Consider the following 15,341-nt stretch of genomic DNA (forward strand, 5'->3'; position numbering starts at 1 on the left):
CTGGGTTCGGCAAAAGAGCTTTTCTGTTTCTCCTACATACCTGGCAGAAATTCTTCACATCAACAGACCCATTTTTCGTCATTCACCAGTCTATGATGATCTATGTCCTGATGAGGAGCTTCTCAAACAAAGTCTTGGTCAAGACTTGGAGTTCTCACCCAATGGCAAATCCATCAGTGTTTCCTCCCTTTCTCCGAAACTGCGAGTGCTTACAATTGTGATGTTTCACAATTTGTACCCTTTATCAAGTACTGGGTATATGAATCTCGGACGAGCTTTGTTTCTTCATGATCTGGTCTCTGATGAAGAAATCGACATTTGTGCTCACATCTTTCATGTTCTGCGCAAAACGGTTCTTCGCAGTGAGTCTCGGATCTGCATTCCTTTCTGCAGTCTCATTTCACGGATCTTGAAGCTCAAGGGGATCTATCCAACGGCTGATGAGTCTCCTATCCCCAAACCGAGTCCGATCAACATGCGTACATACAATGCAAGTGTTGGACATAGTCGGAAGAGAGCCAAACCAGAAACTTCTGCATCTCACAGTGACTCTCAGTTCAGCAATCTCTCCCTCGATGAGAAACTTGATCGCATTGTTTCCTCTGTCCACGAGGTGAATACAAAGATGTCTGGACTCACTGCTTCTCTACACCATCAAAGCAACCGATGGGACATGAAGTTTACTTCTCTTCAGACTCAGTTGGATCAAATTCAGAGAAAACTAGAAGAGGATGACTAGCCTATTCCATGACAAAAAGGGGGAGTGATAGGCATAATCAGAGGGGGAGGATATTACTCTAAGGGGGAGTGTCACTCTGAGGATATTACCCTAAGGGGGAGTGTCACTATCTAAGGGGGAGTGTCTTTATTTTTTTGTTTCCTTCTTCTCTTTAAGTTGATATATTATGTTTTGTAAAACTGCTATTCAGGTATTTGTTGGTTTGTACCCATATGCTTTTGTAAGCTTTGAGGGTTTATGTTTTATGCATAGTTTGTAGGCCTTGTGGTTTGTACCATGCTTAAGTGCAGCCTTTATGCTATGTTGAAATCAGTACTTTAATCTAAATGTTCTGCATTGTGGTTTATGTACTGTCACTCTTGTGCCCTTGTAGGATTGTTCCTAGATGCATATGCCTTGTGTGCTATGCATTGGTTGAGTGTTGTACATACAAGTGTCTTGCCTTGTGCTTGTTAACTTGTATGTCCTTGTGTTCATTCCAAGTGTGAATGAACACTGTGATCACTACTTTGTGGTGTTCACTTGGTTGATCAAGCCATGGTTTGTTCTTTAACTCCATCTTATGCTTGATCTTATATTGCCTGTTTCATATGCATTTATAATTTTCTGCTTACAATGATCATGGTGTATTGTTGTGTTTCAGGAGTTTATGTTCATATGATTCAAGTGCTTCACAGCTTCTAGAATTAGGTGTGAGTGAGTTTTGATCAACTGTTCCCAACTCACATGTTAAGTCTAGAGTCTGTTTTAGGGTTTTGTCACGGAATAGCCAAAGGGGGAGATTGTAAGGTTGAATTTATTCAACCATCTAATTGGCTTTATTCCGTGCCAAATTTGCTTGTAATTCAGCATTTAGTAACCCTGTATTTAGGTGGGATTGTTGTAAGGGTAGTGAGTGAGATAGTGTGAAGATTGCTCAAGAGTGTGCAAGAAAACAGAGTGTCGCGGCTGGAACTCGCGGCTGGACTCGCGGCTTCAACCCGCCAGAATCTGCACACGTGCCAAGCATGCTGGAAGATGAACAGTCATGCTAGCTGGAGCACTACAGGACAAAACAGGACAACTGGCCATACGGTTAACTCGCGACTGGAACTCGCGACTTAGTCAAGCCGCGAGGTCAAGCCGCGAGCCACCCCTGTTTTGGAAAAACCTGACGTTTCGCATTCCACTCCTCTTCAGTATAAATACCCTTTTAACCCACGATTGAAAGAGAGCTTCCAGAGAGAATTTTGAGAGAGAAACCCTAAAGAAAAACCAGATTGTTTCACCCACAATCTCTACCTTAGAGTCTCATCAAATTCCCTCACTCTCTTCCTCTCCATTGTCAAATCCTTGAGAGGCCTTTATACCAAACCTGTTTCTCACCATTATCATCCCTGTGAGACAGTCGTTTGGAGTTCTGGGAAGCAGTTAGGAAGGAGCCAATCTTTATTGGTGGATGCTACGGTGTAGTAGCGGAATCCGGAAAGCTAGAAAAGAAAAAGGTTCGGCGCAACCTCGTTGGAGCAAGAAGCTTGGAGGGCTTAGGTGCATTGGGTAGATTAGGCTTGGAGGGTCTATTGCTGTCCTTGTATCCCAACTGTATTTTCTAGTGGATTGATTACCGCTTGGAGGGCGGCGGAGAGGTTTTTCGCCGAGGTCTTCGGTTTCCTCTTCGATAACATATCTGGTGTTATCGCTGTGTTTGCATCTTCCTTCCTCTCTATCTCTGCCTTTACATTAATCTGTTGTGGTTTATTTTGATGTGGCTTAGATAGTTGTTTAATCAATTCCATGTTATAGCATATGTTAAGTTTCCGCACACTAGTTGTTTAACATATTGCATGTGTTGATTAAATTGGTTTTTGGGGGTCTAAACGTTCAAAAGTGTTTTTGTACACGTTTTTGAACTTTCATAGGTCTTAGACCCTATTGGCCACTTTGACATCTTGTGATCTCTTTGATGATTTAAGTTTCTAGGCAATCTTTTTGGATCTTTTCTAGGAGCGCTCTTGAACTTCGGATGCTTTGGACTTCTTAACAGCTTTTCAATGGCATTTCCTCCTAAACGGAGTTTCGGTTACTTGCCACAAATTTTATCTTTGCATAATTAGGTGGCGGAACCATTTAGTGTATGCATGAGTGCCCTTTTAGGGTTGTAAACCCTTAGGGACAAGTAATGATCTAGCATGTATAAGCAACGGGGTTGCTTTTCCTAGGGGTTTAATCATGGATGCTGTGCAAATAAGATAGAAAGAACCTGGAGTAGAGCACAATTTCTTTGGTGCAAGCAAAAAGGGCGCACCTGTTACAAGACACTTTCCCCTGACCTCTAGCCTTATAACGGTATCCATTCCTAGGCTTGGATGTTCACTCTTTAGGTTTCACCTAATCCTAATGGACTTTGGGCTTGATCTAGTCCTCACGGGTTCGACATAACTAGGCCAACTATATGCAAAGGCTTAACTGGTAGGTGGCTCCTGTCCTAGGGTATTCAATCGCCAAACCCCTCCCTTCATGGAAGTTATAGGGTAGGAAGGATCGAGGGGGCCTTTTTAGCAACTCCTGTCCACCCATAGACCCAGAAGTGCCTACAACATTAGCCTCAAATCTAACTATGGGTAACACTGCCGATGTGTGTGTCTAGGCATCTACAGATGGGGTGATGAAATCCCCAAAGAGATGTGACTATGCCAACAGTGTAGAGTCCGGGTTCGGCTCAAAAGGGTGTATATGTCATGCAATCCTTAATGAAGGGGAAAGACTTTTTCAAAGCACAACAGATATATATATATATATGCGGATAAAGGTGTAGCAGAAATTAACTTTTGCTACCCTATGTTTGCATGTGAAGAAAAGTTGTAAAACATGTGAGGAAAGTTGTAAAGCATGTGAGGAAAGCAGCAAAAGCCCCATATGAAAATACCTCAAAGCCTCATTTTCAAAAAAGGATTTTTAGAAAAAGTTTTTTGCTCTTTTGAAAATGGTCTACTAGGATGTAGTAGAAGTCCTTTTCAAAAGGAAAGCCACGAAGGCCAATGCCAATTTCTGTGTTTTTGAAAGCCAATGTCCAAAGATTATGGTTTTATCAAAAGCTCTAAAGGTTAAAATCTCATCAATTCCCCAACAGAGATGCCAGTCTGTTGATGCTCAGCCTCGATCGGGATGGGGTGGAAAAACCGCCATCGTCGTCACGGGTCCTTGTTCAACCACCCTCCATGGCGACAACTCCCATGCGCGCGAGGCCCCTCATAATAGTGGTGGATGCATGTATTTCGCGCGAAGCTTCAGGTGCTCTCTCTCTCTCTCTCTCTCTCTCTCTCTCTCTCTCTCTCGATGGAGGAAGGTAGGTCTACCTTTGGCGTTTATGGCAGGAATCTGGGTCCAAATTTTAGGTGATTACCAAAGGTGAGTGGAGTCACCACCAATCATTAGGTTTTTTCTAAGGTGTAATTGGTCACCTATTTCTAGTTGATTTTATTACCAATCCTAGGTTAAGAAAAATTGCATTTTTCCTAATCTAACGTGGATGGCAAAAAATCTTGATTCTTAGGTCCGGAAGTTTGGTTACATGTGGGGAAGGTGTTAGGCACCCCACAACGCCTGTCTAAGTACATTCCTTTATTTTGATAAAACCTTAATTTTTTGGAGATTGACAATAAAAAACATGACTTTGGCATCGGCTTTTGGGGCTTTGCATGCATGGGGGACTTTGAGGTTTGGCTTTTTAATGGGTGTGATCCCAATCTATGCTTTCCTAAGGCATTCGGCAAAGTACCAGATTTCCACAGCAAAAATCAGGCGACATGTCACCTTACTTTCACGGCAGAAATTAGGCATCATTTGTCATAAGTGACATAAACTGTGACAATCACACTAGAAGGGGGCAAGCAGGTATATATATACATACATCATGCACAATTCAAGCACACAAACTAGGAAAGTAAATGCCTACATCCCTAGAACATGACCCAAAATATAAGTACAGGAAAATAAACAGGGGTCGTCATACTCTAGAGATGAGGACAAATAGTACACGGCATGATATACCTAATACAAACCATCTAAGAGAGAAAGGGTGGAGGAAGGAAGGGGTTTAAAAGAGTACATAACCAAAGGGAAATGCTAAACTCCTAAACCTACTGACTGCAGCCACTTGGCTCATAACGACATGCTCGCATCCTTGCCCTTTTTGCTTGCACCTAGGAGACCGTGCCCTAGCTCTATGCGTCCTTGCTTCATATGTGTACATGCAAAGGCAAAGATAAAAAACCAACAGACAAGCAATGAAAGGAAAATGTGCAAAGAGCATATGAAAGATGCATAAAGCAGATAAGTGTGATAAACATGGCAAGCATAGAAGGAAAGCAAGCAAACAAGCGAAACGGCACACAAGCAAGAAAATGAACAAAAGGTGGTGTCCGCAAGGGACAAATTTAGGTTTGGATTGGATGTCCATAGCTTCATTGTGTTGAAGTATGTACGACACACTAATAAGCAAGACTCATGCATGGTCATGTAAGCAAGTGTGTAAAGATGCATATAATGCCAACAGGTAGCGCAAACAAGCATGGTAAGCATATCATTGCACAGAGTGGAAAAGGGAACGATACGCAAAGTGCAACCCAGCATCCGAAGATGCCTCCCAAATGGTTACATCTGATCAAGGCCTCATGGGCGTTAGGTGTAACCAAGCAAGATCAAGCCCGTGGAGGGCATCAAACATGGCAAAGCCTAGAACAAGAGAGGCTAACAGAGGTATAAAGCACAGAAGCAAGCAAACATATACATGTAAATAGAGGTGATCCAAACCCTTTGATATGGGCCAAGGTGTATGGATGATGACAAAGACCATAGGATCTAGATCGGGTCCAAACCATTAGGCCAAAACACAAGAAAGAAAGAGAAAGTGACAAAAGGGCTACAATAGCACATGGCATGACAAACATAGCCTAGGTATAGGCACACAAACATGGCATGAAGCGTACAAGCACATAAAGCATGTAGAGGACATGGATCCAAGCACACAAGCATGTGGAAACCTAGATCTCGACATATAGGCATAGAAACATATGTGTAAACATAAAGAAAATTAGGACATAGACATGGTGGAACATGAGTCCAAGCATATAAACATGTAAGGACATGGATCTAAGCATAAAACACATAAACACATAGATTCAAGCAACGCATGACAAGCATGTGAACGTATAACCCTTACATCAACATAAAGCAAAAAAAAAGGAACAAAACAAAGGGAAACATGGCATAAAAACCCTAAGCATGCGGATTTAAACATATACTCGTGTGAAAACATAGATCTAAACATGGAAAATGGCATAAGACATAACAACCAAGAAAATCTAAGCTAGAAGCACAAATAAAGCAAGTAACATGCTACAGAAAGCAATAAATCATGTTATTAAGGCATAAAAGCAAAATAAATGCTAGAAGAAGATTTATGAGGTTAGGGGTGTGGATGACAGCTAGAAAATCTATATCCACACCCCTAAACCCCAAATCCAAAGTGTAGAACCAAGGAAAGGAAGATTGGGTATAGAAACAATGCCTTGTGTTTTTGGTGAAGAGAGAAGAATCAAGAAGCTTTGATGTTTTTCAAGTGTTTTTTGTGTGTTTTTGGTGTTTGGAAGAGAGAAAAAAAAAACATGTAGAGAAGCTGGACAGAGAGTAGAAAATTAGAAAAATGTCTTCTCTCTTGGTCTGATGGGTGCTTGGGGCTATTTATAGCCGCATTGCATTTTTCAAGGCGACGGCCCTTCAAGGACCTCCAGCCTCAAAAGGCCTCTGATTGGCTTGATCTTGACACCCTTAAAAATATCTTGATTTTCAATTTCTAAAAAGGGGTGGAACTCAAAAATCCAACGGTCGGATCAAAAGTTATGGCTCCAGGAAGTTAGCAGTGCATCAATCGGTGTGTTAACTTAGTTTTCGTGATATCTCGGCCATTCTAACTTCAATTTCAAACCATAAATAGTCGTTAGAACGAGAATTTGATAATCTTTGCAATGGCATTGGTTTCAACCTATTTCGACGGCCGGATCAAAATTAGGATTTTTGGGCCCACTTGGAGTCAACTTCGGGTCAAACTTGTTAAAATTCTTCGAGAAGCTCAAGTCTGATGTAAAACTCTAAAAAATGTTGTTTTGTGTGAGTTTTGACCTTGTTTGACCTTCGGTCAAACCTTGGGTTGACCAGGGGCATTTTGGTCATTTTGGCTGAAAAATGCACTTCGGGTGCTCCAGTGCCTGAACAGGTTGTGCCACACTATTTTGGATGTTCTTGTGGCCCAATGGAGAGAAAATGATATTTCTAGATTTTTTTAGGTCTGGCACGCAAATCGAGGGCGAACAAAATACGATATCAATAGCCATCCATGCAACAAATCAACCAAGCAATGTTCTTGTAGCAAGAAAAAGAGAGCTTAAATATGTACAAAGTTAATTCAAGTTAAAATAACATCATACACCTGCTTTACCCAAAAAGTTGTACCACACTTCTTAAGGTGGAGGTCATTAGCTTGAATCTCACCTTCCCTCTACCCTTGGGGAAGGTGAGATTCGTGCTCATCTAGAATTCATGATAAATCACCTACCATTAAACGAGATATCATTCACTTTACTTCAATATGTTCAAAATTGGTTTTTTAATTTGAACTCAAACCTTGTCAATAAAAGAATTACAACCACAAAGCATCAACGCCTTCAAGCATATTTTACATACCCTTCTTTCCCCTTCTAATAATACCATAACAAACTCCGATATGCTGTAGAAAACCAATCAATTAGTAGTTGACATGCACCAACAATACAAACAATTAGTCCAATCTTAACATAGCGAAATCTCAAATAATTGTATTAGAACATAATGAATTCTTTAAGAAAAAACACACAAACATTGAGATATAATTTTAAGGGGAAGAAACTAACCAAAGAGAGGTTCTTAAACTCTAATCATTAAGGAAAAATATAATGAGTGATAATAAAAGTATTAACTACACTTATCATCACTAGACTCATCATCATTGGAGTCATCATCATTGGACTCATCATCGCTAAGCTCTTCATCATCGATAAAGTCTTGTTCAATTCATCCTCACTAATCAACGGTGTATCATAAATGGTTCCCTCTTCATTAACTCGAGCACAAGCATGGTTGTCATTTGCATCATCACATGCATCATCAATAGTTATATTATAAGGGACATTCTTAAGATAGGTACCCACTTCATCATCATCATCATGTGAAGCATTAATACTAACATCAAACACCTCCTTAGGTTTTGTTTTGACCACAACCACCCAATCTTTATGTATCAGATCTTTCACGTAAAATACTTGTGAAGCTTGAGATGCTAATACATAAGGCTCGTCAATCAATCGATCACCCGTGTGTATTAATTGTGAAAAATTGAAAAGGGCAAATCGAAACTCATCTTTTTTGCATCATCTCCCACTAATAACGTCAACCCATTGACATCTGAATAGTACATATCGATAATTGTCAGAGTAGTTCAACTCAATAATGTTGATTAGTACACCATAATAAGTAGCACCACCTTCAGTAACAACACAAACTCCACTGTTTTGAGTTTTCCTAGTTGCCTTAGAATCTTTGGTGCAAAACTTCAAACCATTTATAACATAACGCTTGAATTGTTTTGCTTCATTATCTAGATATTGAGCAAGCCATATGACTTTATTAGAGAGTTTCTTTTTCTCAAAGGCATCGATTGACATCACCTATTATAGACAATGACGTTTATTATAAGTATACTATCTAAAGTGTTACAACCAAAAATAGTTTTATATATATGCTTTACTTACATAGTCCCTAAACCAGCTACAGAATTTCTCCATGTGCTGCTTTTGAATAACATCATAAATTACATGAAAAAGAAATCAACCTTGATCTCCGTTATGTGTACACTATGTAGACAAACGTGTTAGTGTTAAGTTAGAGTATTGTACTTGAATTCCATGAAAGGATATGCAATGACATGTTACTTACTCGAGAAATGGGATGATTTCTTCACAATTGAATAGCACATAACGAAGTTCTTGGATCCATGAATTTGAATCTAGTGTAATGCTCACCACCACACCCATGGATTCCTCGACATTCCTTACAAGCCAATTGAATGCAGTTTCAATAGATTTAAAATAGAGTGAGTAGAATGCTAAGCATTCCTCTGCTATATACCTTTTTGCAATGGAGCCTTCTGAATAAGTTTTATTATACATGTAAGACTTAAGTCTTGACAAGTACCTATTGGAAAACCCAAGATCAACAACGGAAAATTGATAAGTTAAACAAAACCAAATAGACCAAGTTACTATATGTGTTACCTCTCTATAGGATACATCCAACGATTATGAACTAGACCAGCAACTTTGTCTTTGCTAGCCAAATGCATGACTAGATGTACAATCACTATAAAGAAAGAGGGAGGGAATATTCTTTCCAACTCACACAATGTCACTGCAATTCTCTTCTCAAGATCCCCAAGTTCCTCCACATTTAGTACTTTGGAACATATCTCCCTAAATAAGCAAGATAAGTCAATTAAATGCCTACTCACCTCAGGGGGCAAAGATCCACGTATTGCTATCAAAAAAAGTTGCTGCATTAAGATGTGATTATCATGGTTCTTCATCCCTCTAATCTTGAGTTCTTTGAGTTTAACGCAATGTGAGATGTTTGAAGAATATCCATCTGGCACTCTTACATTTTTCAAAACTTGCAAAGAACTATCTTGTTCACTAGCATTCATATGGTAGTAGGCATGTGGCATACGTGTCTGATCATTCCCAACCTTTTCCAAGTGAAGTTCACTTCTTATACCCATATCCTTTAAGTCTTGGCGTGCCTTCAAGTTATCCTTTGTCTTGCCATCTAAGTTCAACAATGTGCCGATTATATTATTGACTACATTCTTTTCAATATGCATCGCATCAAGATTGTGACGCAATACATAGTCCTCCCAATAAGGTAAGGTGAAAAATATACTTCTCTTCTTCCACATAGTTAAGGCTTTCTCCCCTCTTTTTCTTTTATTGCGAAAATTAATTATTTTCTTCCCAAACACATGATCAGCTATAGCATCCATTTATAACATGATTTCCCCTCTGGATACTGTAATAGGAGCTGATCTCGTATCAACATGCCCATTAAATGATTTTTTTTTGCTTACAGAATTTATGATCACTATCCAAGAATCGTCTATGTTCAATGTAACTAAATTTCCTTCTATATCTTAATCAACAAGACTAACTATCATAGTTACAAGAGGGACATGCAAGAGCACCTTTGGTACTTCAACTCGAGATATCACCATATGCAGGAAAATTACTTATGGTCCACAATAATGCAGCATGCATTTGGAATGATTTTTTGGAAGACACATCAAACGTTTCTACTCCAACATCTCATAACTCCTTCAATTCTTCTACTAGGGGTTGTAAGTACACATCTATATCGTTCCCAGGCGAGGTTGGACCAGAAATCAATAATGATAGCATGAAAGAAGACCTTTTCATGCATATCCATGGAGGGAGATTGTATGGGATCAAAATGACAGGCCATGTACTATAAGTATTATTCATATTTCCATACGGGTTGAATCCATCGGCTGCTAATCCAAGCCTCACATTATGAGGCTCGGATAAGAACTCTATGTACTTAGAGTCAAATGATTTCCAAGCTTCATAATTAGCAGGATGCCTCATTAACTCATCATTCACACGACCATTGGTATGCCACTTCATATGATTCGCTGTTTCAGGAGACATAAATAATCGTTTCAATCTTGGCTTTAAGGGGAACCACCATCGGATCTTTGTAGCTTTCTTTTTTCTTTTCTTGGAGGAAGCATTAGTACTTTGTTAACCTTTAGACTCATTACTTTCACATCTTAAAAGGTTACAATTTGGACAAGCTTCAAGATTAGCATTCTCCTTCCAATATAAAATACAATCTTTAGGACAAGCATGAATCTTCTCATAGCTCAAGCTCAAATCTTTAATAATCTTCTTAGCCTCATAACAATCTTTTAGCAACTTAGCATTTGAAGGAAGAAAATCAAGAAAAAATTGCAGCAACATGGTAAATGATTTGTTGGTCTAATCATTAAGACACTTCATGTGGAACAAATGCACAATGGCTGACAATTTGCTAAAATGCTTACAACCTTCATAACAAGGTTGATTAACATCTTCAAGCAATTTCATAAACCGAAGTGCATCTTCATTAGGACCTTCTGCAGGACATTTTGTGGGTTGTTGCACAGTAGGGACTTCTTCCATTGGCCCAAATGCCATATCTTGTATGGGGAACATGTCATGCAACATGTCACGAAGATCGGCATACTCTATCGGGTTTTTTTGGACATGACTATTAGGAATTTCAATAGAAGTCTGTGCAGATGATGATTTCCCATTAAAAACCAGTTATAACCCCTACAAATCCCAACAAATCATCTTTAATCATTCACTTTCAACTATGTTCCTAAGAAAACAATGAATTTAAACGCATAGAGAAGTTATCAATACATTTGGTAACTATAACATCATTACTAGCAATAGTCTTTAGGAATGGACATCTCTTTAAATATTCAATTCTATTTTAGTGTTCCACATGTGTGAAAAAGATAGAGAAAAGCCCCCAAAATGAACTAATCAAATAAAAACAACTCAAGAAGAATCATCCAATATTACACAAAACAGTCAACACTCCCAATATCAACTAAAACCACCTTATTACTCCATGCAAGCCACCTGCTTGCCCCAATCCAACAACCAACCACAAACACAGAGAGAGAGAGAGAGAGAGAGAGAGAGAGTACCTTAAGTCTTTCACCAACTTCACTTATTTTGATAACACGAACTTATAATGCCTCTTCTTTTTGCAATCGGCCAAAAAGAGAAGAATATATATATATATATATATATAAACCTAAGTTAATTCTTAGACTTGACAAACAAGAGCATTAAAACCCCATAAATTTCCAAATAGTGAAATGGCTATTCGGAATTTGCATAAATAATATATATATATATATATATATATAATAAAAAATAAAAAGAGATGTCTTCAAATCCACAACATAAAAAATAAAAAATAATAAAAATAAAATCAAAAACAAAAACAAAAATATACTTCACTTTAGCTCTTCTATACATTATTTTAGATTAAGTTTCTATGTTGGTTTACACAAAAAATATTACTTATGAGATGACACTTCCCATTGTTATTTGTGCCATTTTAGAAAAAGTTTTGAAGTTGCAATTAATTTCAAGAGGTAATGTGTAGATAGTATCCAGACAAGAAGAGTAAAATGAAAAATTATTTGAAAAGAGTCGAATTACACGTATCAAATTTTTCATAAAAAGATTTACATATTCTTTCACGTGACATCACACTTGGACCTAATGATTCATCACAACATAAAAGGCAAGGGGGGGTGGGATGTGAATTTTTTGGTCCGCTTGACTTATTGTTCTTAAAAGACTTTTGTTGGCCTTTAGGCATTCCTTAGATACAATAGAGGAGCCATATTGTAAGTATTCGGAGGTATTGCACACAATGTAAATATTCTCAATGGCTGATATTGAGAGTTAAAAAGTCAACTTTCAATATTAGGCCATGCCACAACAAATTTAAAATAGCGTGAGCAGAATGCTAAGCAAATGCTACATGTAATAGTTTGAATCTCTTACTACAATTTTTGGTCCTGCATCTTCATGTCAAATGGCAAAAATTAATTATAATGTGTCATTCACTAACAAGGAAAAGACTAATGTGTTTAGTCAAAAGGCATTACTACAACAATACAAAATAAACTGGTAAACAAAACAAACGGGGTAATGGGTTTGGTTGGGTCAATTTATGAAGGTTTTTTTATCATCAAATAAAATTTATGATTTCAAATTTCTCCTACGCAAAAAAAAAAAAAAAAAAAAAAAACAGCGAAGCATATTACTCACAGTGAATGATGATCAGACCCAATCCAATAGAGCCATTTACTTTCCACCATAAAATGCAAATCAAGGTTGTGAGATCATTTATTTGTTACATATTCAAACTATTCTAATCAATCAAACTTCAATTTCAAAGCCCCTTTTCCATAGTAATTATCCTCAAAATCTTGTAACCAAGCAACTCAAGAAGATATAATCCTATAACCAACAGTTGGATGCAGGAAAAATGGCAATGAGACTATATCTAAGTATCACATCCTAAACTTATTAAAATTATACTTATTCAAATCCACAGTTTAAACAAACACACATATTTGTAAGTATCACAGCTCATGCTACTCAAACAAGGAGACAATATCTAAGAATGTCTTTGAAACATGGGATCTTTTTAGACCATATTTGTAAAAGTAACTTCTAATAGTCATATACTATTTGGTTATCATATATTCATATTTGGAAGGCAAGAAAGTAATAAATATCCTTGAGCAAGTCTCAGTACAGTAGCAAAAGATTAAGGATTCCATGCCACTCAAAACCAAAATAGAAACAATATTTAAGGTCCTTGAAAGCAACTTTTGTACAAGGACCTTAATCTTTTGTTGAACCAAATGCTATCCAAAATCATGGAAGACAAGAAGAAAATCATGCTCAACAAAACGTCAATTCAAGTGGCAATGTAGAACCCAGTAGATATTAATTATCATCAATATTATTAGTCCAGGCACATCTTCACATTGAATAAGTAAAAATCAACATAAATGGTTTGCATAAGCAAAGGGGTCCTCAATCCAATTTGTATGCATAAGCAGAGGGATCCTCAATCCAAATTGTACATTAAGCAAAGCAAAGAGCAAACACAGTACTTTCAAACTCAAAAAACTTTCACTTGCTTTGCTTTCTCTGTTCTTCAACAAACAAATAAACAGGAAAAAAAATTAGAAAATTCACAACATACACTGGATTGTCAATGACATTGTCTAAATGAACTGAGACAAGGCCTTACCTTCAACTCATAAGCTGATTTCAGAAAATTGATTGTTTATAGAAATAAAATGAAGCTTCTAGTCACATTTGCTGAATTCCCAGACAGAATGATACATGAAACATGAACATGACTAGAAAATTTTCACCAAAAACACTGAGAAAAGAACCAATCAGTATCAAGACTTTGTTTTACTATAGGGACCTATTAATTTGTTAACTTTTCTTAGCACAAGCTAGCTAGTTTCCTAATTCAAATCAAATAGAAATGAAGAGCCAATATATATTTTCATCTCCAATTTAAGGTGGTTTTCCTCTACTTCTGTTCAGAAAATATATAATCCTATAAGTGCTAACAACAAACAACAAAGTCACGGATTACCTGCTTTTAGACCACAAGTGAAAAAAAAGTCCCTCTTCAGTCACAAGAAAAACAACATGTCAGAAATTCCTACAAGGACAAAAAAGAATGCCTACTCAAGGCAGCCATCCAATCATACAATTAGTCTCAAGAAAAACAATTTCAGTTCACAATGCCAAGCATAACTTGAAACATTTTCCACTTTGTTATTCAATCAGACAGAAATTCCCAATCCAGAATCTCAAGATATATACAAGGATCAGTTCCTCAAGAGTAAATAAAAAATTCAAATTACAATCACAAAATCATCATATTGCACAAGTCATTAACTAAATATTCTCACAAAAGATAATTGATAGATTGAGAAATTTACCTTGTCATAGTCTCTCCAAACTCTACGAGCTATCTGAGGTCCTCCTATATATATATATATATATATATATATATATATATATATAATTAAAATTAAAAAAAAATTATACTTTATAAGTTTTTGTGTATTGCTCTTCCCTAGCAACACCAAAACACATAATATCCTTTCCAATGTATATGGCATACTCACAGTTCTCACAAATCTCTCCATCCAACTCACTACATATATACAATTCCCACAAATACTAATACATATAATATCTATTTGATGAAGAAGAAGCAAATAGATAAAATAAAAACAATGGCACTCATTAATCAACAAAAATAAAATAAACTTACAGTGGAACTCCGGCGAGATAAGTGGGTCGAGATGAGTTAGTCTCCGACGAGTGGGATCATTGGTGAACCAAATTTGAAAACCGAATGGATCCGAAGGTGGAACCCATTGGATACCCGACCCATCGGCGGGAGAGAATGCGAGGTGGTGGGAAGACTAGGCATGGGCCTAGGCCGAGGCCTGACCTAAAGAGAGTGGCAATGGCGAGGATGCGAGGCGGTGGCGGCAGAGATGGAGTTAATGGCGGCGGACAAAGCTTGCGAAAGCTTGGTTATGGAGGATTTTTGAGAGAAGAGATTTTGAGAGAGTGAGAGAGAGTGTGTAACAGTGCTGAAGTGAAAACCTAAATGGGAAGGCACAAAAAAACATAGGGAAATTTTTGGGGCTATAGAGGGAAATTTAAAGATCTATTGCAGCGGTCCAACCCGCTGCTATAACTAAGAAAAAGCACTACAAAATAGGTACCCATTGCGGCGGTCATCTCAACGTCGTTACAACTTACATATTGCGGCAGTTTTCTATACCGCTGCTATAGTATCCCTGCAAAATGCTATATTTATTGCGACAGGTTTTTGC

General features: G+C 37.7%; 1 long non-coding RNA gene across 1 annotated transcript; it reads right to left on the reverse strand.

Moving 5' to 3' along the window:
- Window positions 1-7,658: 7,658 nt before the first annotated feature.
- On the reverse strand, window positions 7,659-11,607 carry LOC126707306 (uncharacterized). The gene is made up of 3 exons (XR_007648894.1): window positions 8,747-11,607; window positions 8,563-8,664; window positions 7,659-8,478 (listed from the first exon to the last, which is right to left on the reverse strand). It is a non-coding gene; the product is annotated as an uncharacterized LOC126707306 (long non-coding RNA).
- Window positions 11,608-15,341: the final 3,734 nt, after the last annotated feature.

The sequence above is a fragment of the Quercus robur genome, chromosome 11 (assembly GCF_932294415.1).
Source record: "Quercus robur chromosome 11, dhQueRobu3.1, whole genome shotgun sequence".
In the NCBI taxonomy this organism is placed as follows: Eukaryota; Viridiplantae; Streptophyta; class Magnoliopsida; order Fagales; family Fagaceae; genus Quercus; species Quercus robur.